The 25855-nt window shown below is 35.5% G+C and overlaps 1 protein-coding gene, 1 long non-coding RNA gene and 3 other non-coding genes across 6 annotated transcripts in view; 4 read left to right on the top strand and 1 right to left on the bottom strand.

Moving 5' to 3' along the window:
- LOC122712530 (sestrin-1) overlaps nucleotides 1-25855 on the top strand; it is a 163932-nt gene that overhangs the window by 82948 nt on the left and 55129 nt on the right. The window lies entirely within an intron of this gene.
- Trnak-cuu lies at nucleotides 1521-1593 on the bottom strand. Its single transcript has one exon. It is a non-coding gene; the product is annotated as a tRNA-Lys (tRNA).
- LOC122712537 lies at nucleotides 5246-7615 on the top strand. Its single transcript, XR_006346361.1, has 2 exons — nucleotides 5246-7260; nucleotides 7413-7615. It is a non-coding gene; the product is annotated as an uncharacterized LOC122712537 (long non-coding RNA).
- Trnak-uuu lies at nucleotides 8493-8565 on the top strand. Its single transcript has one exon. It is a non-coding gene; the product is annotated as a tRNA-Lys (tRNA).
- Nucleotides 8659-8731, top strand: Trnak-uuu. The gene has a single exon. It is a non-coding gene; the product is annotated as a tRNA-Lys (tRNA).

The raw sequence follows: 25855 nt of genomic DNA, 5'->3' as shown, positions 1-25855 counted from the left end.
TTGTTTTTTCTTTCTTTTTTGTTTCTTACAAGAAGATGGAAGGAAGGAAACGCGGAAGGAAGATTGGTTTTAAATTTTAATTCGCGAGAGAATGTTTCGAATGTTGGAAGGATTTTTTTTTTTTTTTTTCGATTGGAGGATATATGTCTATCGAATGGGGGGAGGGGGAGGGGTGATATAATCGAATGTTTCTGATAGTTGTATAGGCGTAACAGGAAGCGTAGGGGTGGCGTGAGACATTCTTTCAGAGAGAAATCATGCTATTGTAATAATATGCAATGATGTGACGTGAATCTGGATGATAAATATCACAGTGAATCATAATTCCGAAGAAATTGTCCGGAAGAATGAGAATGGAAGAAAAAGAAAAAATTCTTTATCCACGGATCTTGTGACATTCATGCACAACATTCCAAGTATAATTCATCACGGATCTAATCTTGATTCTCGATCGTTCGCAGCTGTTTTGTGGATTATTACGAGTTTTATTTGTACGTTGATTTATTTTACAGTAATTTTCCATCGTAAAAAAGAATTTCTTTGGTTAATATTATTACGATATTGAAATATCATCAATCAAACGTGGAGATCCATTCACGTGTTATTCTTTATAATACAATTTGTGCACAAATTTTACAAACAAAATTATTTTTTATAATAACGAAATTTTCTTAGAATCTAGATTAATTAGAATTCCTCGGACAGCTTACTATTAAACAGGATCGAGAAAGAAAATCATTCGTCTGTCAGAATTAGAATTACACAAGTTTTAACAAATTAATGTATTATTATATTATTTTTTTTTTCTCTCATAGAAGAGAAACGACAGAATGCTTGCTTAATTGGTAAACAGGATTTATTATCCGATTTCTGGGATAATATTAGGCAAGCACGAGGATCAAGGGAGATCCATTAAAGGATCCCACGAATGTGACGCGTTCGAAGAAACGTCTGATCTCGTATGTAACGCACGAACGTGTTACATCACGCCATCGCGTCTGGTTATTTCGATCGGACGAAATCGGATTTGTCACGCTGCTGATGTGTCAATGTGTGCCTTTTTTTTTTTTTTTTCTCGTCGAATCGAAGATGTGTAAGAATCGTTACCTTCGCGTGCCTCTCGATTCTGATAAGATTACGATGATTTTTGTTATTTACATTACATCGATTTCCTGTTTCAGATCGGGAAAATTACCGAGACGATTCGATTCGATTCGGAAAATGGACGGAAATCGCATCCATTTTTATCGAGATATCGGTTTTGATTAATAAATAAAATGAAACGGGAGTCAAATACATATGGAAATTTTGAAATATATAAGTCAATGATTGAAATTTTATAGAAAATATAACAAATATTAAAATGCAATTGCAAAATTAATCCTAAGCGAGAAGAAGATCAAATCTATCTGGAACGCGTATCGATGGAATTGAAACTCTTCAGGGTTATATATCTCGTTGGATCGATGTTGCGTGATTTTTCGATATTTTTAAAGGGAAAAAAAAAAGAAATTTGGCGTCGCCCAACGTGGGGCTCGAACCCACGACCCTGAGATTAAGAGTCTCATGCTCTACCGACTGAGCTAGCCGGGCCACCTTGCCAACACGAGCACCCTTTCTCTTGGGAATCCTTCTTCAAATATCCTCGGAAACGATCACTTCTAACAATTAAATTAAGTTAAATACACCTGAGAAGGTTTTTATACCGGCTGATAAGCGTATAAAAACATCGAAATGGTCCGATCAAAGAAATCGTTGTGCCAATATTTCTAAGCTTATTCAAGGATTTAATTGATCAAACGAGCCTAATCGTCGTTTATTCTTTTATCTCTCGACAAACAATACCATTGGATGACAATATCTTTACCTTAAAAGAGAAGTATTAAGAAAAACGATTGATAACAACGCCTTATCACGAACTCGGTTCTTTGACATTATTATTATTATTTTTTTTTTTTTTTAGCTTTTTATCGTAACAATATCGAAACAACATCAAAGACCGTACCGTGCCCGTCTAGATCACGATCAAAGAGGAGGCACGGATACGTCTTGGAGCAATGAATTTCCCCTTGAGAAACAGAGGGAGAGAGGAGGATTCGGTGTGAGGCGAGCATTAACCGCCTATATTTGCGATAGGCCGATGCTTGGCAAGGCTCCAAGGGATGGTCGCTAGCACGTTGAGATTCTTAGAAACAGGCTGCTTCCCCTTCTTCCTCTCTGTATCTTGCTCTCTCGCCGCGAGTACACTCGCAGGTCGATGTACGATCATCGGGTTTTCTGGGTTAATCACCGTGCTTTCCGACGTGCGCGCATATGTACCATGTATTTACGAGCTTCTAATGGATCTTCGATACGATCCAAGATGAGATAAGTCCGCGATGAGATGTCGTGTAAATAGGTGTTATAGTGTAGGGTCGTGTGAATTGTATCGCGATGCATGGTCGATTATTTCCCGATTTTAGATCCGATTTTATGTTATTATATCGTATTCTTTTTTTATTTTATCCTTAAATATAATTAACGTATATATTATTATTGTTATTATTATTATTGGAATCGATAGAAAGATGCGTTGAATTTAACAGGATATTAGATTCGATACGTGTGTTTGAGATCATGTGGGCAAAAGTTGAATTAATCGGTTGTCAAAGCGAGTTGGTTGGTTTACGATTGAAATTTTGAAAGAGGTAAAATTATAAATCTAGATTACGGAGTGTCGGTACGGAAAAAAAAAAAAAGAAAAGAAAAATAAAAATGTCGAAAAATTAAGATAAATGACTGCAAGTGTTATAAAACACGTCTTGCACGAAGTGTTCCGCTTTCTCTTCTTTCTTATACCTATTTATGACTGACAAGTTCAAATTATATAAAGTTAGATAGATATAAAAGTATTGGCAGTGGTGTTGGTTTCGAGAAATGTTAGAATTGAGTTTTTTTTTCTCGAGATGAATTTGAACGCATTGTAATAAAATAGATCGATGAAATAATGATTGATGAAATTTAATAGGTTTAGATTTAAATAATTAAAAAAAAAACGGTAAATGATATAATAAATGAAACAATAATACAAATACTTTTTATAATCATACAGTATATTTTATAGTATATTGTATAGTATGTATACAGGGTATTAATATATTGGTATTCATTTCGAAACAAAAATTGATATGTAAAAATAAATTTTAAGGCTTATTTATCATGATAAAATTTTTTAAATTCGCAGAATACAGATCTCCCTCTTTTTCCATTTTCAATCAAACTTCAATTGCTTGCTAATTCGATAAATAAGCCTCGATCGATATTTTTATACATCAACTTTTGTTCTCGTCTCTCGAAAAATCGAAAAATCATAAATTTTTATTTTTTCTTATCTTTTTCTTTTTTCAGACAAAACTATTAATCCTCCGCATCAAATCTCATTTCACAAAAATTCTCTCGAGATTCGTTCGTTTGGATCGTTAAAAATCGATCGTTAAAAAAGTCGTTCATCGATCATTACGAACGTGTTCAGATCCACGTATACGATGAAAAAAACAACATTCTCCTTAGATTGATACGTCGTTTCCGCGAACGAGTCATTCTCTCCTTCTCGTGATTAATAGAGTTCATGTGTATACAATAATAAATACAATAATAAATTAACGATCGCGCGCCTTCCATGTGTTGTTATTATTTAAAAGGCACGAGAAGGATAACGAGAACGGCGTAATTAACGATATTATAATTCCAATATATAAACATAACATTGTACGCGCCACGCTCGCTCCGCTGTTATTATTACTTAGTCGATCGCGACGATTCACGGGAGACGGGTCGAAATCACAGATCGTAGAAATTATTTAATTAATTTGAAAAATTATTCGATCGATTGAAACAAATTTTAAAGTAGAGGCTTAGTTTTTTTTTTTTAGAAATCGAATCGCGTGATTCAGATTGGAAAAAGAAAAAGAAAAAGAAAAAGATCGTGTAATTATCGCGCATTTGTTGTTAAATTTGTTATTATGCTTGTCGTTTAATGAGCATGGAATTGCTATAATGATAATTGCAATATTGTGTTTGGTAAGTTTGATAACGCGTGTGCGAACGACGCAATGTTTTTTTATATTTAATTTTTAAATATATATAGTTACATATATAGGGAATGTAGGAGAGAAATTTGTGTAATTTGTGAAAGAAAAAAAATTTATATATTTAATTGGCGTATATTTTATCGTTTAAGAAGTTTTTGTACAAATTCTTAAATTTTTATAATAGATAGGAGAGATTGTATAATCAGCATTTAACGTTTAAAAAAAAAAAAAAAGTGATTTACATTGAATACTAATAACACAAAGCGGATAAAAAGAAGAATTAATCAAGTTAATATTTTTCTTGCGAGTGCAAAAAGAAGAAGCGAGTTTCTTTTTATTTTTTATTTTTCTTTTTTACATAGAAAGTAATAAGAAACTGTTAATATTTATATCGAAAATATGGTAAATTCCATTTGTACGAACCTGTTCAAGATAAGCAAATTTATATAGCCAAGTTGTTTATGCAATAACGGTTTTAATTATCCCCACTGGCTATGATTTTTCATTCAATTAATAAGGGTCCATTTGCACATGAATACGTAATAACGTTTCATATATTTTACGAAGAATTTGGGGAAAAAAAGGAAGGTCTTGCATACGTGATATATAATTATTTAATAAATGAAGAATTCATTTATTTTGCAGCGGTGACACAGTTTAATAAATTAATATCTCGAATTAAATACAGATGATCCTCCCCGATTTTTTCGAATTAATTAATTCCCGACCGTTCGTAAATTGGGAATTTGCCTTAAATAGAATTTTGTAATCGAAAAAGAAATATGAAACGAATATTAAATTATAGAATTATTGGCCAAGGATTTATAGTATATTAAAAAAGTAGGGTAAGAAAATTTTCATTGCGCGATTTCCTGTGCACACTTTTAATTGGCTTCGTATAATTTAAATTAAAAAAAATTCCAAAAAATTTCTAAAGTGAGAGGTACGATTAGTCATAAAATTTTTCGTCTCTTGTTACAAGGTTCTCAATTAACAAGCCATTAAAATCAACAAAATGTTATTGTTTTTAATGAAACTTTGGAGCATAATCGATTATATAGGGAGCAATTTTTTTTTTTAAACAATATCTTCAATTTTGAATGCTTTTGGAGTAAAATTTTAAATTATTATTAAATATCCAGGCGAAATTATTCGATGCAACACAAATTTTCAAATTTAAAAATTTTCGAATTATTTAATTTTTTATAGTGTATAGAAGAAAATTTTTTTTCAAAACTCCATCCATAATATTTAATATTCGTTACATTTTATTCCGAAGAATTCTCTCTCATTTTCCATTTCAAAATTCTATTTTAAATTCACCTTTAACCACAATTTCGCGCTAAAATTTCTTTCTCGAAACTCTTAGGAAACCATGTTCCAAGAGAAGTGATCACCGAACAAAGGTGTCCCTCCTAACTTCTAATATTGAGAGCTTGACACATCGGGAAGTCAGTGGCTCGAAGCCAAGAGAGACAGAGAGAGAGAGAGAGAGAGAGAGACCTCCTCGTTCGCTGGACGATGACCCTGAATGTTCACCTAACGTTCCATCCACAATGATTCGATCCCCTCGAATGATCGATCTCGACCGAATCGCGGATCTGGAAAATCGGATCGAAGTAATCCGTGCCACGGTGTCGCGTGAACCGTGACGCGTTTTCCCGGATGATCGGCCCCGTGGACTTTGTCACAAAGCCCTGGCCAATGGCGAAACTCGTTTTTGCAAAGTGATCGTTCATCGAGACGCGATCGAAGCTTGGTGAAAAACGACGAAAAGAGGTTTAAAAAAAAAAGGCGTTGGTTTCGAACTAACCGACTGGCCGAACAAAGTCAATTACAGGGAACAACATTGGAACGGGTCGAGTCGTACCGGATGCACTACTCTCTCTTTCTCCCCCTGTTGTTTTGTTGCTTTTATTAGGAAACGAAGGTAGCCAGTTCTAATACGATTGAAGTAACTCGAATCTCAAGGGAGAAGGTAAAAATCTTCGAAATTATAGAGGTTTCATCTTGTTCGCGTTATACAATGGTTCGTGAATATATTTGAATAAGTTTTTTATTTTTATTTTTAACGAAAATTCGGGATGTAATTGGGTGGTAATGTAAATTCGGGATCGGTGAAAATTCAAAATTTCAACGCGTGTTCATTTTTCACGTTTGGGGAAAATTTTTAAATTAAAAAAAAATTAGATTATATTTTCGAGGTTAATTAATTTTAGAAGTTATTCAAGTTATTAATTCGAATATCTATAAGGAAGTATAATAGGAATTTAATTATAATCGTTACAACAAGACGGCATTAACGTATCGCGTATTTCTCCTCAGTTTATCCTACTTATGTAGTTTTGCTATCGAGATATTTTTCGTATAGTTATCAGCATGAATTATTCGACGAATTATACGCATTGGAATTTCTTCTACCAAGCGAAAAAGACGTAAACGTTGGATACGAGGGCAGCGATAATTAGCCGAGGAACGAGTGAAAAGATATTTTCACGAGAGACCAATTTGCTAGGAATCATGAAGTTATAAAAGGCCATTAAGAGAATCGCGAAACAGCGATGGTGCAGAGGGCAGAGATATTACGGAAAAATTGGATTTGAGGATTCGTGGAAAAATGTCTTCGAAGTTAAAACCGTAGATAATTAATTAGTCGACGATAATCCCGTTTCTCGTTAGTGAAACAACACGGGCTGTGCTTCTCTCGTGTCAAGGCTGTGTCTCATTTTTCTCGATTTGATTTCGTCCTGGTATTCCGTGGAATGTTAATAATGTACTATAATTAGAATACTTTTAATCTTGAAGTGAAAAGATTAATAAAAGTTTTTTTCAGTGGAACGAGATTTTTTCCTTAATCGAATCAATTTGTTGTGTGTGTATAAACAAAATGGAAATAATATTATAATCTCGAAGAAAATAAAAAAAGAATTTTATCGAAAGTTTTTAAATTTGAAGAGGATTTTTTTTGATGATATTTTGTCGTAACATTCGATTGTAAAAATACTCGGCCATATTGAATATTTTATGAGAAATTGGATGCAGTAAAAAGTAGCAACTTATGTATATTTGTTACTTGGACGAGAGCCTAATTGTTTAAGGAGAAAATATTATGCAGGATAAGAAATCATATATTTTATATTGAATTTTATAAAATTCAATTATAAAAACAAAGAAGAAGAAATACTTGAGAGTAATTTCATTTCAATGATCTTGAAAAAAATAAAATTAATTTTATGATTTACGTAATAAAATTTACATAAAAATAGTACATAGTAATTTTCGTAGATCTTTTCAAAATTAGAATAAGCTCATCTATTTTTTCTTATTTTTTTGTTTATGTAGATGTTATAAGAGAGGAGTTTAAAAAAATTCTATCAAAATTCATGAAGAGATAGCATACCGACGTATTCACCGAAAATTCTAACGTAATTTACGAGAAAACATGGGAGGAAGAAAGAAACGATCGATTATTTAATCGAAAGGTTTTCTATTCGATAAAACTAATAATTCTTTTCGATATAAAATATATGATCTTCGTTGAAGGATATTACAAGAGTAAATTTTGTTCTTTGATAAAATTCAATATTAATTGTTATATTCAAAACATATTTTTGAATATAATTTTTTATTGTAAAATAAAAAAAATCCGAAATCCGTCATTTTGACAGTTTTAATAATTCTAATATTGATAATGAGATTGGGACGATGAAACGAAATAATTAAATTATTTCTCAATACAGATTTTTATTTTTGAATAAAAAAAAATTGATATAATAATGGAAGAACCCGTAAGTGATTAATTCTCGACACAAATAGCCAAATTCTCGCAAAGAATTTGCTGTTTGTTAAAAAAACATGTTTGCAGCTGTCTCGATTCTCGGCTCAATTCTTCGTTATCAATATGCGAAAGAAAAGATAAAATTCAACGAGGCGTGTTTAATATCATGCCACGATTAAGCCGTAATTAGCACGCCTCTAGCTTCAACTGGATTAATAGTTCATCATCAATGATTACGTGGGTTAAAAAATCGTGAACCTCGGGCCCTCGATTGCCGACATCAGACTTTATTTCTCGACTTTATTTCTTTTTCTTTTTGTTATATATTCATAGCGGTTCGTGCAAGTCGAAGGTTATAGCATCGATCAATGTATCGTGATAAACTAGGATACTATAAATACTGATTCACGTTTAACGTTGATTCACTATTTAATTATAATTTTTTATTTTACCGAGAGGAACGATCAATGCATACGTTATTTCGCACAAAAGAATATTGTTCGTTAGAAGAAAAAATAATGAGAAGAATTTTATTTCTCGTTGAAAAAAGTTTATGAAAATTTCACGATTGTTTAAAAAGAAATTGTCGTTGTAAAAGTTTGTCACGATGCATTGGATGCACTATGAGAGAATTAGTTTCCATCGCCTGGATAGCTCAGTCGGTAGAGCATCAGACTTTTAATCTGAGGGTCCAGGGTTCGAGTCCCTGTTCGGGCGAGTTATCTTTTTTTTCCTTTACATGCCCGTTTATTTCGAACGAAGCCGGAATAGTGTAGGTTATAACAGGCTAGAAGGGCATATTCTTTCATCGCCCGGATAGCTCAGTCGGTAGAGCATCAGACTTTTAATCTGAGGGTCCAGGGTTCGAGTCCCTGTTCGGGCGAGTTCTTTTTTTTTATTCGATTATTTATTTAACAATGCCTCAAATAAATCAAATAACGTTATACAATGATTTATTGAATTTTACAAAATGATTTAAACACGTTTTTCATTAATTTCTCTTGGAAATTTGTGAACTAAGAATGAAACATTATGTAACGTTGTATTTCTAAAAATGCGAATATTTTCGAGGCGATCCCGTTTCGTATTTACTACCATAATAGGGAATACGTTTGCATACTGGTTTCCAATCGCACATCCACACCAGAAATATCATGGTAGCGGCGGTGTAATTCAGCACCGATATTTTCCTATACGTAGGAAGGGAAAAAAAAATATGAAGAATCGGGGTCATTGAAAACGCGTTTGCTTTATTCTTAGTAAAAGTTGCAATTTACCATACTTTAGCCTGCTCCATAAAAACCGTCATATTCTTACGGTATTTGGTAAAAATATTAAGATTATTGGTCATTATTCACAATCGGCACAATTAACATTAACGTTAGAATAATCGAAATTAACATAGCAACGAATAAATGATCATCTTTCGATCTTTCGTTTTTCATTCTTTTCATATTCAACCATATTCACAATTTCAAATATTTCTCGATCGTGTACCATCGATTTTAGAAGCTCGAGAGAAAAACTCGAACCGTAACCGGCTTTTTCGTGAATCGTTTCGTGGGATTGTGTTGAATCGTAGTTATCTAATCTGATTCAAAGGGAGACAGGTTTTTCATAGTGTCGAATAATAAGGGAAACGCGATGCTTTTTCAACACGCGTACGAATACAAAACGATGGCGCTTGAATAGAATCTGTATAAATGCAAATGAAACGCACACGTGCATTCATACAGACATATATATATATATGTTTTCAAGCGTTTTATCGTCGCATGAAATATTTCATTTTTCCCAGTTACATCGTGACCGATCGTGTACATGTGTACACGCGTATATATATATATATACACACACACACACACATGTACGTAACTGCAGGGGACAGTCGAGGCAAAAATCGTCGTCATGTGTAGTTCTTATCTAGTTCCAAATGCGAACGAAGTCGAAAAACAAGAGGAATTGTGCAAGAATCGTGCCTCTCTCCCCACCCTTCCCATAGTGGAAATATTGATTACACGGGTTATACATGTAAATCGATGAAAAATTTCATCAGAGTGTTTATTAAAATCTAGCCTTCTCATTTCCGATTGAAATTGCATGTTTATGCAGATATCGTGATAAATCGGAATATAATGAGATTGCAAGTGTTGACGGCAACATTTTGCCTGGATGATGACGTTATCATCGTAAAGATGTTTCCCGTTCTTTTTTTCACTTTTCACGTTTCTCTATCTTTATCTGCGAAAATACCGTTAAGTAGGGAATAATTAGTTTTAATTCAAAATGTCTTATCTCCGCTGTTTTAAACTACGACTTCCCGTTAAGTCTTTTCATCGGAAATAACCCAAGACGACGTGTATACACAATACACGTAATATAATACACACGCGTAATGTGCAAAACAACAAAAAAAAAAAAAAAAAAAAAAAAAANGAAAAGAAAAAAAGAAAAAGAAGAAAAATAGGAACGTAAAGAAGAACGTTTAAAAAAGTAATTTACAATGGAAGAGTGGCTTCGTAATTGGACAGTAAACTCGAAACTAACGCCACTATGAATAAATAATGGGTGGAGAGACAGGTTTCGTAGAACACATTTATTTGTTTTTCCATGAATTTAATGATCGTGCCGCATTCGTACGGACATTTTCAGTTTATTGTACCGTCAGCTGCTTATTTTTTCCCCCCGGCTACGTTCTTTAACGATGTCGTCGTATCCCCGCGAGTTCTTTTGTCTCTCCGCATAGAGAGAGAGAGAGAGACTCTAACACGTGCACACGCGTAAACGTGTGTGCATACACACGCGCGGTGTCGACACTGCTCCCACGTTTTTTCCTTATCCCCCCCCCCCCCTCTCCCCCCTTCTCCCGTCCCCCCACGAAAGAAAGCTCCTGTACGCACATGTCTCTCCTCGAGCAGATCTCCTCGGCCCTCGTAAATTTCGTTTCTGTGAACCCCGTTTCTTTTCACACAATACGATTCCCCACCGTACGCGCGCGTGTATGTGTATACGTACGCGCGCCACCACGTGGCGTTACGTCAAACGGGAGTTTGTTTTTCATTTTATCTCGGCCCGGGCTATTTACGCTTTCCACCGTGATCACCCGGATTCCTAGGAGCAAACCTCCTCTCCTCTTCGAATTCCCAATCCTCTTCCCCGATTCTCTTTTCCGCTTGGCGGATTTTTCTCTCGGGATAGAGTTGCGATATCCGACCCAGGTTTCCCAGAATATTAATAATTTTTTGACCATCTGCAATTGGTCCCCCCCCCCTCTTGCCGTTCGTAGATGAAAATCGAGAATTATTCGAGTCCCATTATAAATTATTCTTAATTTTCGAATACCTTCGAAAGTGAGTTATAAAATTTTAGGGATCCTGAAATCGGATTATAGATCGTTCCACGAAATTTCCACCCTCTTAATTTTCCTCTTTCTCGTAACATTAGTATAAAATTTATCGCGAATGCAATTTACCGAAATCGACCTCGTTGCACGAGAATTCCTCCATTCTTCGAGTCTCGAACGTGTCATTCCGCCTTTTTCCAATGAAAAATCGTTCGGTGTTTACGGGCTCGTGGTATTTTTCCGCATTTTTTTACGATAGCTCTCCGTCACAGACATCGCGTCGACGCGGGACTGTGGGAGAGGGGGAAGGGGGGAGAGGGGGAGGATTATGATGCAATCCTGTTCAAAGATGGACAAGCGATCGTGTCCTTGGCAAAGACCCGCGAAACGCTTCGGGGCATCATCCTTGAAGCTTTTACGAGATTACGATCGATCATAGGCGGCAACTCCACTGTCTGTAATTATTGCCCATTGTCCGTTGGCATTATCGATTACTCACCACGGACTACTTCTCTATTCGTCCCACGAACGTGTGACGTGTGGCATCGCTTTTTTTTTTTTTTTTTTTTTTCCGGTATCCGATGCAATTATTTCACGTCTCTTGCCGCGCTACAATCAATATTAGCACATTTGTTCGGTGATCAAGGTCAAAATGTATACCTCTCTCTCTCTCTTTCTCTCTCTCTCTCTTTCTGTTTGTTGAATCACGCTTTCGAATAGGTTTGCTCGCGATGAATGCAAAATGAGATACATCGTTTTGTTTTTTTGTTTTTTTTTTTTTTTTTGATTTAATGAGTTTTAGATATGGAAAAATATAAATGGATATCTTTAGAAAATTTCATTACGTGAAAAGCGATAATGGGTAGTATCAGTATTGTGATTTTTAAGAAATTTTTTACCTTTTTTTCTAAATTAAAAGCGATATAGATATAACAATGAGTTTTCCAAATTCCAGATTAATTAATCTTACCTCATTCCACAGATTCTATTTGAGAATGAGAAATAAAAAGGAGAAATTGCAACAAATTGTTCAAAATTGTTCGGTGTACAAATACAAGTTCGTGAAATGTGATATGAAATCCCGTTACCAGAATATAAAGGATCTATTCGATCTTTGAGAAAATAAATCGTACTCGAGGAAATACGTGGCTTGAGTAAACAATTAGAAATCAATTAGAAGCTTGCCATAATTTCCATAGCGTGAAAAATCAAGATGGAAAGATCGTGTGCACACGGTGTGATACGATAGATTTGGAGGGAGGGGGAGATCGTTACAAAAGAAACGAATGCAATTAAAACGGGCAATTATTGGACGGTCGAATTATTGGACGTCATAAAAACGCGACGTGGTGGAAGATGATGGCGGCGATTCGAATGCAAAAATCATATCGGGCGGGACGATCGGTATTCAACTGGCGACCTGTTTATTTGACCGAGGGGGCATTTAAATGCATCCGAGTATTTCCGAGAAGACACTCCCGACGATTGAATCTATTCAAGAGCTTGCAGCGTGCTTGCTCCGATCCTTTAAAGCATGGCTCACAACCGGTGGCTCGCCAACCGCAGTCTGTTTTCAACGCTTCTAGGTAAACGTGAGCTTGGTCACGTACGAATTTGTAATGATCCCAGATCCTCCTTTGATTCTTCGACTCTTTCCTTTTTTTTTTTTTTTTTTTTTTTTTCTTCTTGTATCCACGTTCCTTTCCACGTACACGTGTAATTTTTATACGCTTCAACAAGGAAATATTATAATTAATATTTGTATTTACCTACGTATATTACCGTGTTTTTAATTTTTAATGGAAAATTATAAACCGTTTTTGTCGTTTTAAATTCATGTTTTAAATCATGATTCGCGTAGTACGTGTGATTATAAGAGAACGGTATTAAATATAAGGTTATTGAAATTTTATTTTGAATTAGCGAAATTATTGCGCAAATATCTATTATCACGAATTATAGAAAATACTTCCAATCTCGTCAGAAATTTTCGATCCGATAATGATATGGACTAATATTGATAATGTATCGGGGAATCTTTTTTTTCGAAGCTAGAGAGAGATAGAGAGAGAGAGAGAGGTCCAGAAATAAATATCTTTTTTATCATATCTATTCAATCTCTTTAGAGTATAAATTTTTCTATAATTTTTTATTGGATAACAAAAATTAATTAATAATAGAAAAAGTCTTATCACCACGAATATATATATATATATATAAATCGTATGATCTAGAATAATCTTCTATTGCACAATTATTTTCCCATTGCATTCATTTATATTCAGATAAAACATCTCCCGATAAAGTATCCAGTTTTAGAGAACTACTCTATTATTTTTCATCTCGATGAAACGATGAAATTTGATTTATCTTCCACTCTAAATAACAATAACCGTGTTAAAGTTGGGAAGGAATCTTAAGATCGAACAGATACGTACGTTATTTACATTATTAATTACGCAATCATGTCGTAAATGTCTTCGATGAAAATTTATCGAGTAACCACTTCTCTTCTCTCGTGTTCAGTTACGTTCAAGTTTCCCTTCAGGCCCATGACGAAGGCCGTGCTCCGATTTACGTTTCCGTTCGCTCGTAAAACGACTTCCGGCGACACCTGCGCTCCTGCGGCCCGAAGTTACTACCCGTGGCGGTTCGACGTTGCTTTGTAAATCGTTAACATTTCTCTCCCATTCTTATTGCGCTCGAGTCACCCTCTTAGCGTTGAAGAAAAAAAAAAAAAAAAAAAGGAAAGAAATTTCGAAAACACGACGAGGAGGCGACGATTATCTGGGGACCTTGTGCAATTTTATCTGCCACGTCTGAGCTATCTCCGAAGCGAATAACATGAATCACGATAATGGTCTGGAAAAGCGACGGAAAGTTTGCGCCATGTGACTCCAATTAAGATAGAAGCTTGCTTCCTTGTGAATTAATTAATTATATTACGTCACGAAATATTTTTGCACAGGCGATTATTTATTCGACCGACGTTTCGATTCTGGCAATCGTGATGTTTAGGTAAAGTGGAAGCGTGTAAGAAGGTTCTCTATATCTCTATAAATAACACGGTGAAATTAAATTTTTGCAATACCATTGTGTTTAGATATTTAAATAGAAGAATTGGAGAAATGTCAAGGTTAGGAAAATGGGATTTTATTTCTTACGTTGCTCACGAAATAAATTAAATTAATCAATGTTTCCTCCTTTGCCAAGAAAATCGATGATAAAATCGTTTATTTACGTAATCGGATTTTATTATTATTTCCATTTATACAGGGAAAGCAAACGCTTGCAAATTAATTAATACATATCTTTATATTACAGATGAAACAGAGAATTATTCGATCGAAATGTATTTATAACGTGTGATGGTGATCGAGGAAAAAAAGGGGGGAAAAAGAGGGGAAAAAAAAGAAATGTGCCACGCGTACACAGTACAGTGGTCGTGAAGCAACGTAAACAGGAAAGGAATTAGAACGAGGCGTATTATACAGTGGATCCATCGCAGACAATGAACGGTCTGTTCACGAGTGCACCTTACCCCACCACCATTTGCTTTTCCCTTCGTGGCTGCCACTACTCTTTCCGTCCACGCTTCTCTCCGTGGTCCGACCAAATTTAGAATCGAGCCGTATCGCGTCGTTCCATTCGACCTTACCCGTTCTCTTACTTACTTTTCCCACGTTCCATTCGTATTCCTCTCTCCGCTATCTTCTCCTCCAATTTCGTTTACGTTTGTACGACGCGTCGGGAACATGTTTTCTCATCGCGATCGATCTTCAACCGTGTCGACGAAGAATTCTTTTTTTCTTTTTTTCCTCCCAAAAAAGAAGAGGAAAAGGAAGAGGAAAAAGACTTCTCCCTAGAAATCGTTCGAATCTCATCCCCTTTTCACAGACAATTCTTATTTAACATCGCATCCGGCTTATTGTTCGCTCGTCGTTTTGTTCGTTCGGGGAATATGAATTTTCCACAACGATAATCGAAATTAAATTTCACGGATATCGCGTGATATACTGGATTTCATTCGTTCCAAGGATACACTCGATACACACTTGCCCGATAAGGGAAGCTTATAAAGATAACGCTCTATTATCGAATTTTAACATCCCAGATACGTAACGTGAAAATTTAATCCGTTTCTCGTAAACACGTAAAGTCGATAAAGAGAGAGAGAGAGAGAGGGAGAGAGAGAGAGAGATAGCGAGTGAAAGAAAGAGAGAGAAAAAGAGAAAAGCAAACAACTCGGCGTTTTCACGGAAATCATCTCGCTTTTCCAAGTGAGCCGACGGAAAAACGGTTATCCCGTGGCCCTCCCCTTGAAAGGGGCGTGCCTCCCTTGAAAGGGGAGCCTCGTGAACACGTGTTCCACGAAAGAAACTGCCGGTATATTGGTGCGTAGTTGGATCGGTGGTGGCCAAAGTAAGGAGGGAACTGACTCCTCTGGGGCAACAGCTAGCGACGTGTGTTGCATGCACACACACGTACGACGCACTGTGACTGTGTCTCGTACGTGTTCGTGAACGTTCGTGAACGAGTCAAGTGGCGAGCCGGCAATCTCGGGAGGCTGGCATTGCTCGCGGGAATGGCGAGGTGAGCGGTGCAGACTGCTTGGTGCCAGCAGTCATACGGATCCCTCTCTTACGCCTTTCTGTCCCTCTCGTTCCTTCCTTCGCTCCCTCCACTCTCCACGACTCCCCCCTCGTCGCCCTCCCTCTCGCTTTTCGTCGAGCCTCCTCCTCCCCCTCCCTCTCCTCCTCCTCCTCCTCCCCCGCGTCTCCGTGCGTGCATCGTTTTTTCCCTTGTCCACGCCGTTTTTTTCGTATCCATTCCCTCCTCTCTAGAGGAGCTAGAGAGCGGCCAAACTCGCGCTTTTACGTAATCTTATCTCTGGTGGCGTAATTGCGGCAATTGTTGCGCCATACCGCATCAAGGGCGACGTGCTCGATGATGCTCCGCAACGCTAGATACCGCGGGGGGTGTAGATTTGACGCTTCGTTCTCAGTTTGGTATTTTCGAGGGTGACGTGGAGGTTGAGTGGAGAGTGGAAACTCGCTTCTTGTTCTTCTTTTTCTTTTTCGTTTTCTGTTATCGTTATCGAGTTCTTTTCGAGATTCCATTTCATTCTAATTAGTTCACGTGATCACGTTACGTAGTCGTTTATTATTTTAAGAATTTTTAAAGGATGTAGTTTTAGATATATATATATATATTGATTCGAATTATTTTTTCCGTGAATTTTATTTTATCCACGAGTATTTATATAATTATAGTAACGGAAGTATTATTTTGTCAAAATAAATTTCCAGGCTTAATGATTTTGTGTACGATCTGTGTATCGGAGGAATTAATATCTCGGTAACACGCGTTGCTACGAATTACGTAAATTTCCTGTGGAACTTTTCCACGGTGGAACACGTTGTGCCACGTTCCCCGTCGCCGATTATTTCCACGCGAACGTTTAATCGTGAAATACGCGTAAAGCTGCGGTTGCAACGCGAATGCTTTTTTTTTTTCTTAACGAGGCAAGTTCGGCTAAGTTATGGGACAAATGTTCGTCGAGACATCTGCGACCACTCTCACTCGGAGAATCTATTTGTTTGATTTGTTCCTGTCGTGTTTGCTAGATTGTCGGAAAACCGCTATAACCGCAGCCTAATTCACTGGCTAAAATAAGAAGATGAATCTTTCCTCGCCGGGTAGATTAGATCAGAAGTAAGTATAGAAAACACGGCAGGCTTTTAGGGGGGAACGTGGGGATGACATAGTGGTGGTAGGAGCAGAGGCGAAACAGGTTTGGGTCGTTGGTAAAGATTTAGAACTGATGATGTCGTGACGCAATACTTTTATATTGCTCAAATCATATTGATGCATATTATTCTTTGTAACGATATACTTATCGTGTAAAATAGATCTAAAGATCGGTATTTATTTCTGCGGGGAATTGAAAAAAAAAAAAGGAAAAAAATCGAATTTCAACAAATAGTAATATTATTAAATTTCTATAAGGTACCAAACTTTTCCTTTTTCTTCTCGTTTCATTCTCAAAAATTTAACTTTTACGTGGTCGCTGCTCATCTAGGGAAAAATATAACTAGCCTTAGGGAATTTGATTGAGATTGGCTAGGACTAGGATATCGATAAAACCCTTTTTGTATTATTAATTAGGCGCATTGTATTATTAATTCGCGATATATTTGAGTATTAATAATTCTCGGATGATGCGCGTAACATCTTTTCTACGCTAGGGAAATCTTACGGTAACCTTGTTCACACGAGAGAGATCTAGTGTTCCCTAGGGCCTGGTAACGGAACGAAAAGAGAGGAACGCGGGGCTAATATTGCATACGCACGTAAGAGATATCGGACCCGAGCTAAATGCATGTGCATACATCTGCAGTTGCATGTGCAACGTGTACACAATGCGACGCATAGCCGTGCATAACATGAATACGGGAGTAGCCGGCATGACAGGACGGTCTTGATGCCGTGCTGATCGCACGATTAGTGCCAATATAAACGATCGGTTGCATCCTTTCCATCCGTCATTGTTGGTGATTTATGATCGTTCTACTTAACGTAAAGAAAAATTTCACATCGGTCTCGCGTCATTTCCGGTTTCAAAACTTTCCTCCAGTGTTTTTTCATGTCTGCCTCGAGAAATTATATCTTACGTGATTTTTCGTTAATATTATAGTAATTTAATTCGTAATTTTTTTTTTATTTTTTATAGTTCATATTTTTAATTCTTTATTAGTTCGAAATTTTAATTGAAATTACAATAATCTTTCTTGCTCGTGAACAAGGCAAAAATTCTATGTATGTTATATATCCATGTACACGTATTACTATTCGTGTGTTACAAAGTGAAATTTCGTGGGATGATTTTATGGACGGTAGATGATCGTTAAAAATAGTGATTGAACGTTTCGTTAATTGATTTATCATTGTCGTTGGTCCCTCCCTCCCTCCTTAAATTTGATGTTCGAAAATAACCTCAAGGAAAATGAATGTAATTTATATTTGTTTAAAATATCATTGCTTCCATTCTCGTATCACGTTGACGCAAATACTTCACGTCGTCGGTCAAGGTGAAGCACTATTTTTAGGATTCGTTCATGTTAAGTAAGAAGTTCCTTTTTTTAAATACGAAATTAGTAATTTTTCCACGTCTCGTGTGTATGCACGTATTTCTTATTTGTTCTTTTCTCGATGAAAAGCCTTAAAAAAGTTTTAATCTTTTGTATTCAATAGGGTTAGGTTGCAGTTCGGTGATGTATTATCATATGGAAATATCTTTATGATTTGAGAGAAGAGGAATGCATTTTTCGTTCGTCTACCTGGATGGATGTTTTTACGAACGACGAGCAGCATGTCGTCGTTACAGGTGTGTCTGCGTTTCACGAGCAGAGCACAATGGTTGGCTCATTGTTCCTTTGGATCCCTTTGTTTTGTTTTGCTTTGTTTCTTTTTCTCTCTCTCTCTCTCTTTCTCTCTCGATTTTCAGGCTTATTTTCCACATCTATTTTTTTTTTTTTTTTTGATACACTTCCTCACGCGATACTTTTTTTTTTTTTTTTAGAAATAAACCATCGATTATTAGGTTATACCTAAAAAAATTCAATTCAGTTTGGAATTCAACATTATCGCCTATCATAATTTCATGCGTTTTATTATTTTCACAATCGAACTTTCGATCGTTAATCTAATCTTATCGAACGAAATAAATATACGTTTTGACATAAATATTGACAAATCAATAATCTCGATCTCGTATAAATTATCTTTTTTTTTTTTTTTTTTTTTTTTTAACTTGGTATAGACTTTCATAGACATAAATTATCGAATTGAAAATTTGCCACTGGCACGAATAAATACAAGTATATTAAATTATATGCTTAACGTTATATTATATAACATCCGAATCGTGGATGTTAAAACGTGGGTTATGCACCCACCATGCATAATGAATTTATTCGATCGACTCAATGTCGTGCAATACCCCCGTCCTGATTTTACGCGGAACACGTCACATTTATAAAAAGTTGTTATACATAACATTTACGTAAAATCCATGTCGCGCCTGTCTGAGTAACGGTCGACAAGATGCATGAAAGCTTGGCAAACAACAGATGGTAGTCACCAAGTGTTTTCGGCACATTCTTGGTCGAATTCCTGTACGGTGGTGTATAAATACAATCGGTATGCCTTTTTAAAAGTGACAAGGAACATCGTTCCTTGCGCGAATTTAGTTCCCTTTAATTTTTTTGCACCAAATATTTTCGTCGATTCGGAAACAACGAAGCACGCGTTACAGAAAAATTCGAAAGGAAATTTCAAAATTAGCTTATCTTTCCATGATTCCTCTAAATAAGAAAGAGAGAGAGAGAGGGAAAAAGAAAAGAAAGAGAAATATCGCAGAAAAACGCAACTTATTTTCGTTTTATCGATCGAGAACAGTTAATCAGATGTTCGATCACACCTTATTTTTCTCGCACCTTGTTTTCGCAAATCCGGAAGTGATGATTTATTAACTTGGTTTCTTCTCTCTCTCCTCTTCTCTCTTCCTCGAGTAAAAACACTCGGGCTCGTATCGAGAATTTTCATCTTCTTCTCTGTGTGTTTACGACACAGCACAGCGAACGTTTTAAACGGAGGAGAATAGAAACAGAGGTCGTAATATCGACGAGCTAAGTCGAGAGAATCCATTTTCGCGAATTGGATTTCGCGTAACCTCGCGGTTTTTTTAACTTTCCATCGTAAGGAATTAATTAATTAATTAATTAAACAGGAGGAGGAGGGGGGGGAGAGGAGAAATATATTTCTGTTTCCGCTTCAGTGGGAAAGTTTCGCTGTGCTCGAACGTGTTATTCCAATACTATTCTTTTCTATCGCGTTTCCTTTAAATAATTTATGATTTCGAGCCAACGCTCCTATTTTGTTTTCGCTCTTCACTCCCCGCGCCAATTATCGAATTCAACGGATAAATATCACCTCACCACGAAGCCTGATACCTACTAACCTAATCATACGAATTTTAGTGAAAATTAAAAATTGTTGTTCGACAAGTTGAAGGTAGACTTCAAAGATTTTTCCTCTCGTGAAAATAAGTATACAAGAAAATTCTCGAACCAGGAGAATTTTCCGTACGCTCCTCGACAGATATACATATTTCAATTATTTTGTTTATTGTTTCAGATAGATGCAGTCTTTCAATCGAGAGATCGTGCCTACTGCACGCACGCGGTTTTTTTTTTTTTTTTTTTTTGCATTTAATTAACCGGCCGTCACAATGGAAAAGTCCGACCCTCGAACGGGCATAATATCCTCGGTGTTACGGTACGTGGCTTAATTGTACGCGGCCGCTTAAAAATAATCGAATTATATGAACAGAGAGAAGCCGGGAGCGTAACGAGGGCAATAATATTTGCATTAATCGAGCCGGTTCGCCTCGCCTGCCCGAACACACGCTCGGCTAAACGTCCCGTGAAAGCGTAAACGATGTTGTTCCATGGAGAAATCAAATCGAGACATTCCTCTCCCAGTGTTTGCTGTCGTTTATCGCTTTTTCGCTGTTTACATTCCTTATTCTTCACTCTTTAAGAATCGAGAAGCTTGACTCGTGAAATTTGCCCAAAGAATTTTTCCTCGCTTCCTCGTTATTTCTCACAAATTGGACATGGATATCTTGATCTCTGTGATCGAAGAGGTAACGAGATTCCAAGAAATGTTGGGCTTTATTAAAAAAGAAATGTGATAGTAGTTTAATCGAGAGATTCGAGTAGTATAAAAAATAAATTCTTGTCTAATGTTTATTCAATATGATTTGTTACAATTTCATGATTTTGATTAGGTATTAGGAGGATATAATTAATGATAAAATCTATAGAAATTGTATATAATGATTTTTGTGAAGGAATGTTTGTAAGTAATGTATTTTATTACGATATATAAAAGAATTTTGTTACTCGATTGGATATATAATTCTCTAGGTAATAAAATTAAAGTTATAATTTAAATTGATTCGAAAAAGAGAATTAAAGAACGAGTATTTTTCTATTCTTTTGAAAAAAGAAAAAAAAAAAAGATAAAATTAAATTGTTTTTGTTACGAATCCTTCAATTGTAATAAAATTTTAATTGTTTACAGCGTATTTTGAAACATGGAATATGTCATTCCGTATGAAAAGCTTTAATAAGGTTACGATCTACATAATTTATACTGCAAAACAAGTATGACAAATGCATGCAAAATTTTCTGTGTCACATGCGAATAAAATATGTAAATCTGTCAACGGTCAATTGTTATCGCGCGTTGATTTTCCATCAAGAAAATTCCGAAATTGGATCTTCGTCGAGTCACGTTGTTATCCACCACTCGAACGAAATTATCAAAGTGTCCATTCCACTTTTCACCTCGAACTTTGAAATTCGATCTCTCGAACGATTCTTTTCTATTCTTCTCTAAAATCGTTAAACCGTTTTAATTGTCCGCATAATGTCGCAATTTGCAAGTAAGATGTCCCGACGATTACGTATAACAAAAACAAGAAAATTCCTAGAATCGTAAATAGAGTTATTCGTTGTGCTGTTCTCTCTTCTTAAAATTTTATTCTCTCTCTATCGAAATATCTTAAATTCCATAAAGTTCCATCCATTTAATTCGTATGTCGATTCGATGACATGTCAAAAGTTTTATTCAATTTTTCATTTCTGGTATAAATAAAATTCAAAACTTGGAATTAATTAAGCAAATCGATAGGAAATACGTCAAACGAATTTTGAAAATCTTTTTTTAAACAGAAGAATCTTTTAAAGGTAATCTTAATACCTTTTCGGTATCTAGATGATATATTAGATTTGGATAAAGTTAGAAGATTTTATTTGTTTTTTAAAACCGTCTCATCAATATATTTTTCTTAAAGAAAAATGCCCCAATGATTCGAGTTTTCAGTTTTGAGGTACAGGATGTAGAATGTATATAGGGTATAGGATATACGATCCATTGTCGTTTCTTTTTTAAAATTTCTTGCCACGGTTTGTGGCCTGGCTACCTGTATTCTTACGATACGAAACGAGGGTGCAGAGGGTGTTTCTCGTAAGGGTCTCTCCTTGAAAGGAATCATCCATCGTGTTTCAGGTAAAAAAAAGGTTCATGGAATTTTCCATGAAGACGGTTGCCAAGGGTAGAAATTAACCTGGATATAGGGGGAGGCCTGGGGAGGCGAACAGGTTTCCCCTCTGCCGCGTTTCTAACGTGTAATAGCCGAAAGAAAAATACAAACGATCTTTCTGAATCGTTTCACGCCGTTTTTCGTTTCTTCCTTTTTTTTCTTTCTTTCTTTTTTTCTTCTTTTTTCTCCTATTTTCCTTGGTAACGTATCCAACCTATTGACCGTATTATATCGCAAAAAGTGTCTCGTTGTCAGATCCGTTGCCTCTTATCTTCTATTTCAAACTTGGGAGTGTTTTTATAGAGTTGTACATTTGAAAAAAAAAGAGAGAAATCATTTAATCTGAGTCGATGAATAGATCGTTTGGAAAATTTTTGTTTTTTTATTATGGAAATATGGGATTATTTTATATTTTAATTGTTATTGTTGTAAAACAATTTCGTTCGTTGCATCTAAAATATACGTATTATATCTTTTCAGTATCAAAATTTCATTAAAATCAGCGGAGGACTATATAATTCGTGATTTATTTGCACGAGGAAGAATTTATTAAAAGAACGGATCTTTCTTTCCTTTCCTTTAATTTTAATCATCCACTTTCCTCCATGCTTTGTCGACTCACTTTTGTTCTCGCTGGAAACGATGGATTTTTAACGACAATGATTCGTCGTCCTTCGACGTTCATTCGACGTCCACCATTTCAATTTGCACAAATTTTCATAAAACAGCACGAACGAAGTTTGGGGGAGGAGGGATGTTCTTAAATCAATATATCTCGGCAGAAAGATCGACAAACGAGATCTGAGAGTAATGGTTGAAAGGAAACCACCCTCTTCTCTACATTTCATTTCTTTTTCTCTTTCTCGAACAACGATCATTCGTTTCTAAAAGAAACCTTAACGATAATTTGACTCAGAAATTTGCGTCAGACACGAATAGCAAAGTCACAGTTTCTGATTTCATCCTGTGATTTCGTCACGCGAAGGGATGATGTGCTAATATCGCGCAACAATTGTGAATAACGTCTGGCAATTATCGATACATTTTTAGAATTGTTTCGAAAAAATTGATATCTTTCGTTACGTGGAAAGATTATTATTACCCTTTTGTGTGTTTTATTTTTCGTTTTATTAGTGTTTTGATGATTCATAGGGAAAGTTGTGCAATCCGTTGCTTAAAGTCACTCGAGTCGAGGAGCGTGTAATAAAACGATCACGACACATGCGTACATCTTTGGTGCCGAAAATTGAAGGCCGAAGTTTCAGCTGTGGGCGATAAAAACGATGAAGGAACATGAAAACTTACTTAAAAAAAAAAAAAAAGAAAGAAAAATTGATGCCCTAAACAAACCGTATCATCCTCGATAAAGAAGAAAAATAAAATAATCCAGATTTAAATAGTAATCTTTGATAAAAAAAAAGTTTGAAAATTACTTCTAATTTTCCCAGAAACGCTGACAAATATTCTTAAAAGACATATGTTCAAAGAGGGCATCTATCTATTTTCAATAATTGGAAGAATAAAAATAAATTTCAAGATCTCGATCGAACTAAAAACAGTACGCCATATTTGGTGATCCTAGCATAAAGAAAATATCGATATCGTAAATTTTTTTTAAAAAGCTTTCTAAAAAATGAAGAAAAAAGACGTGGAGTGTAATTTTTTCCACGAATCCTTCTTAACGAAGGCAGTACCTGCAGAGATTCGATGTGCGGTTAATCATCGCCGGTTAGGCAGATCGAGAAAACCGAAACTACTTGTTCTTTCGTCGTGGGGAACCGGCACGTGGATACAATTGCTTTATTTTATTGCATTCTCGGCTCGGGTAAGGCTACTGCATGCAAGACCGGTTTTGCAAAGTGACTTTAACGCCTCGCTTATAATCTCGGATCTGAGGAGTGCCCCTCTTTGTTCCACGTGAACGGGGCAAACGGTGGCGACTGTTACATATGTATGAGGGAATTTAGTTACCAATTTAATTAGCAAATATAGGTTCCTCCCCGTCTCGCGCCTCGATCGATCGAGTTCAGCGGTTTCTCGTTGTTTACCAAGAGGGGGTGACCGTGTTCCTCGGCTTGGAATTCGGTCGATGAGGGATTAAGGCGCAAGAAGCGGATTAAATTCGAAAATTTTTTCACCCTATCTATGAATCGTCGTGAAAGGTTGACTTAAGGCGATATTTCATTTTTCTTTCTTGAAGTTTAATACTTCAATTTCTTTTTCAGATTGTCAATTTAATGTGGATTTACACGTAGATAGAAACAGAAATAATTCTATGCAGTTATATATATATTTATTGATATGAGAAGGAAAAATTAAATTGGGAGAAGAGGTTTTTTTTTAAGAATTATGAAGATAATTTTATTATATAAACAAAAATCATATAATTTATAGAGTTTTCGAAGAGAGTATTCTCCATCGTGTTTATAATAGATATAAAGTCTTCCAAAAATTTACTTTTAATCTCGATGTGAATTTGAATTTAATCAATTTCGTGTTATTAAATATTATTATTAATCAATATGACAATTACGCGTGACAAATACATTTTCGTTGTTCGTAGAGCATTAATGGAAGATTTTATAGTCAGATTTATCTCGTATATCTACGAGATGAGTTACTAACCCAAGAGCAAAGCTCTGGATCCGTGAAACGTCCCTCCCTGGAGCAAAGGCGATGAGCCTTTAAAGGAAAAGGGATTTCGTGAGGATTCTCGAGAACCTGTGACCAGCAGCGACTATGGTATTTCTAGAAAGGGACGAATGGATGGGGCAAACTGTGAACGAACAAAGAGGAACGCATGGACCGTGCACACTATATATATATATATAGCTTTACACCATGGGGAGTGATTTGAATGCGCTTGAGGGAATCAATACTTTACCTAGTAGAGTCTCGGTGAAAGCACGAATTCTCGAAACCCCTTGTTCCCCAGAAATCGTCTCTGAACGTGGTGAGGATCGTGTTTGTAGCGGCATTACACGTGGAGAGATAATTTAGTTATTTTTGCTACCAGTTATATATTATCTGCTTCATAAATATGCAGATGTATATTCAATTATAATATTTATCTGAAAAGTGTTAAGAAATCACTAGTGAATTTCAATGAATTTTATGTATTTATTTCGTTGTGTGTGTGGCTATATGTGGAGGATATATTTTACCAATAATGGATTTAGTATCTTTGTAATAATACAAAGTAATTAAGTATTTTTTTTTTTTTTTTTTTATTATAATATATCTACTTTTTATCTGTCTAAATGATGGATGATAACGTTAAGTATTGGGAATTTTAAAAGTAACGTTAGTCAGTTTTTAGATTAAAAATTATTCGCATTATCGTACTGTTTCAACAAATTCCATAATTTATAGATACGGTATAAAGTGAAATCTTAATTAACTTATAGTTGATACAATTCTCGAATTTATCTGTTTTTTGATAAATAAGAGTGTAAATTCTTGATTGTTTTAAACAAAAAAAAAAAAAAAAA

This window comes from Apis laboriosa, unplaced genomic scaffold, assembly GCF_014066325.1.
Source record: "Apis laboriosa isolate Shangri-la unplaced genomic scaffold, ASM1406632v1 scaffold202_cov151, whole genome shotgun sequence".
NCBI classification, from domain to species: Eukaryota; Metazoa; Arthropoda; class Insecta; order Hymenoptera; family Apidae; genus Apis; species Apis laboriosa.
The sequence above is the reverse complement of the archived record's forward strand: the minus strand, read 5'-3'. Positions and strand labels throughout refer to the sequence as shown.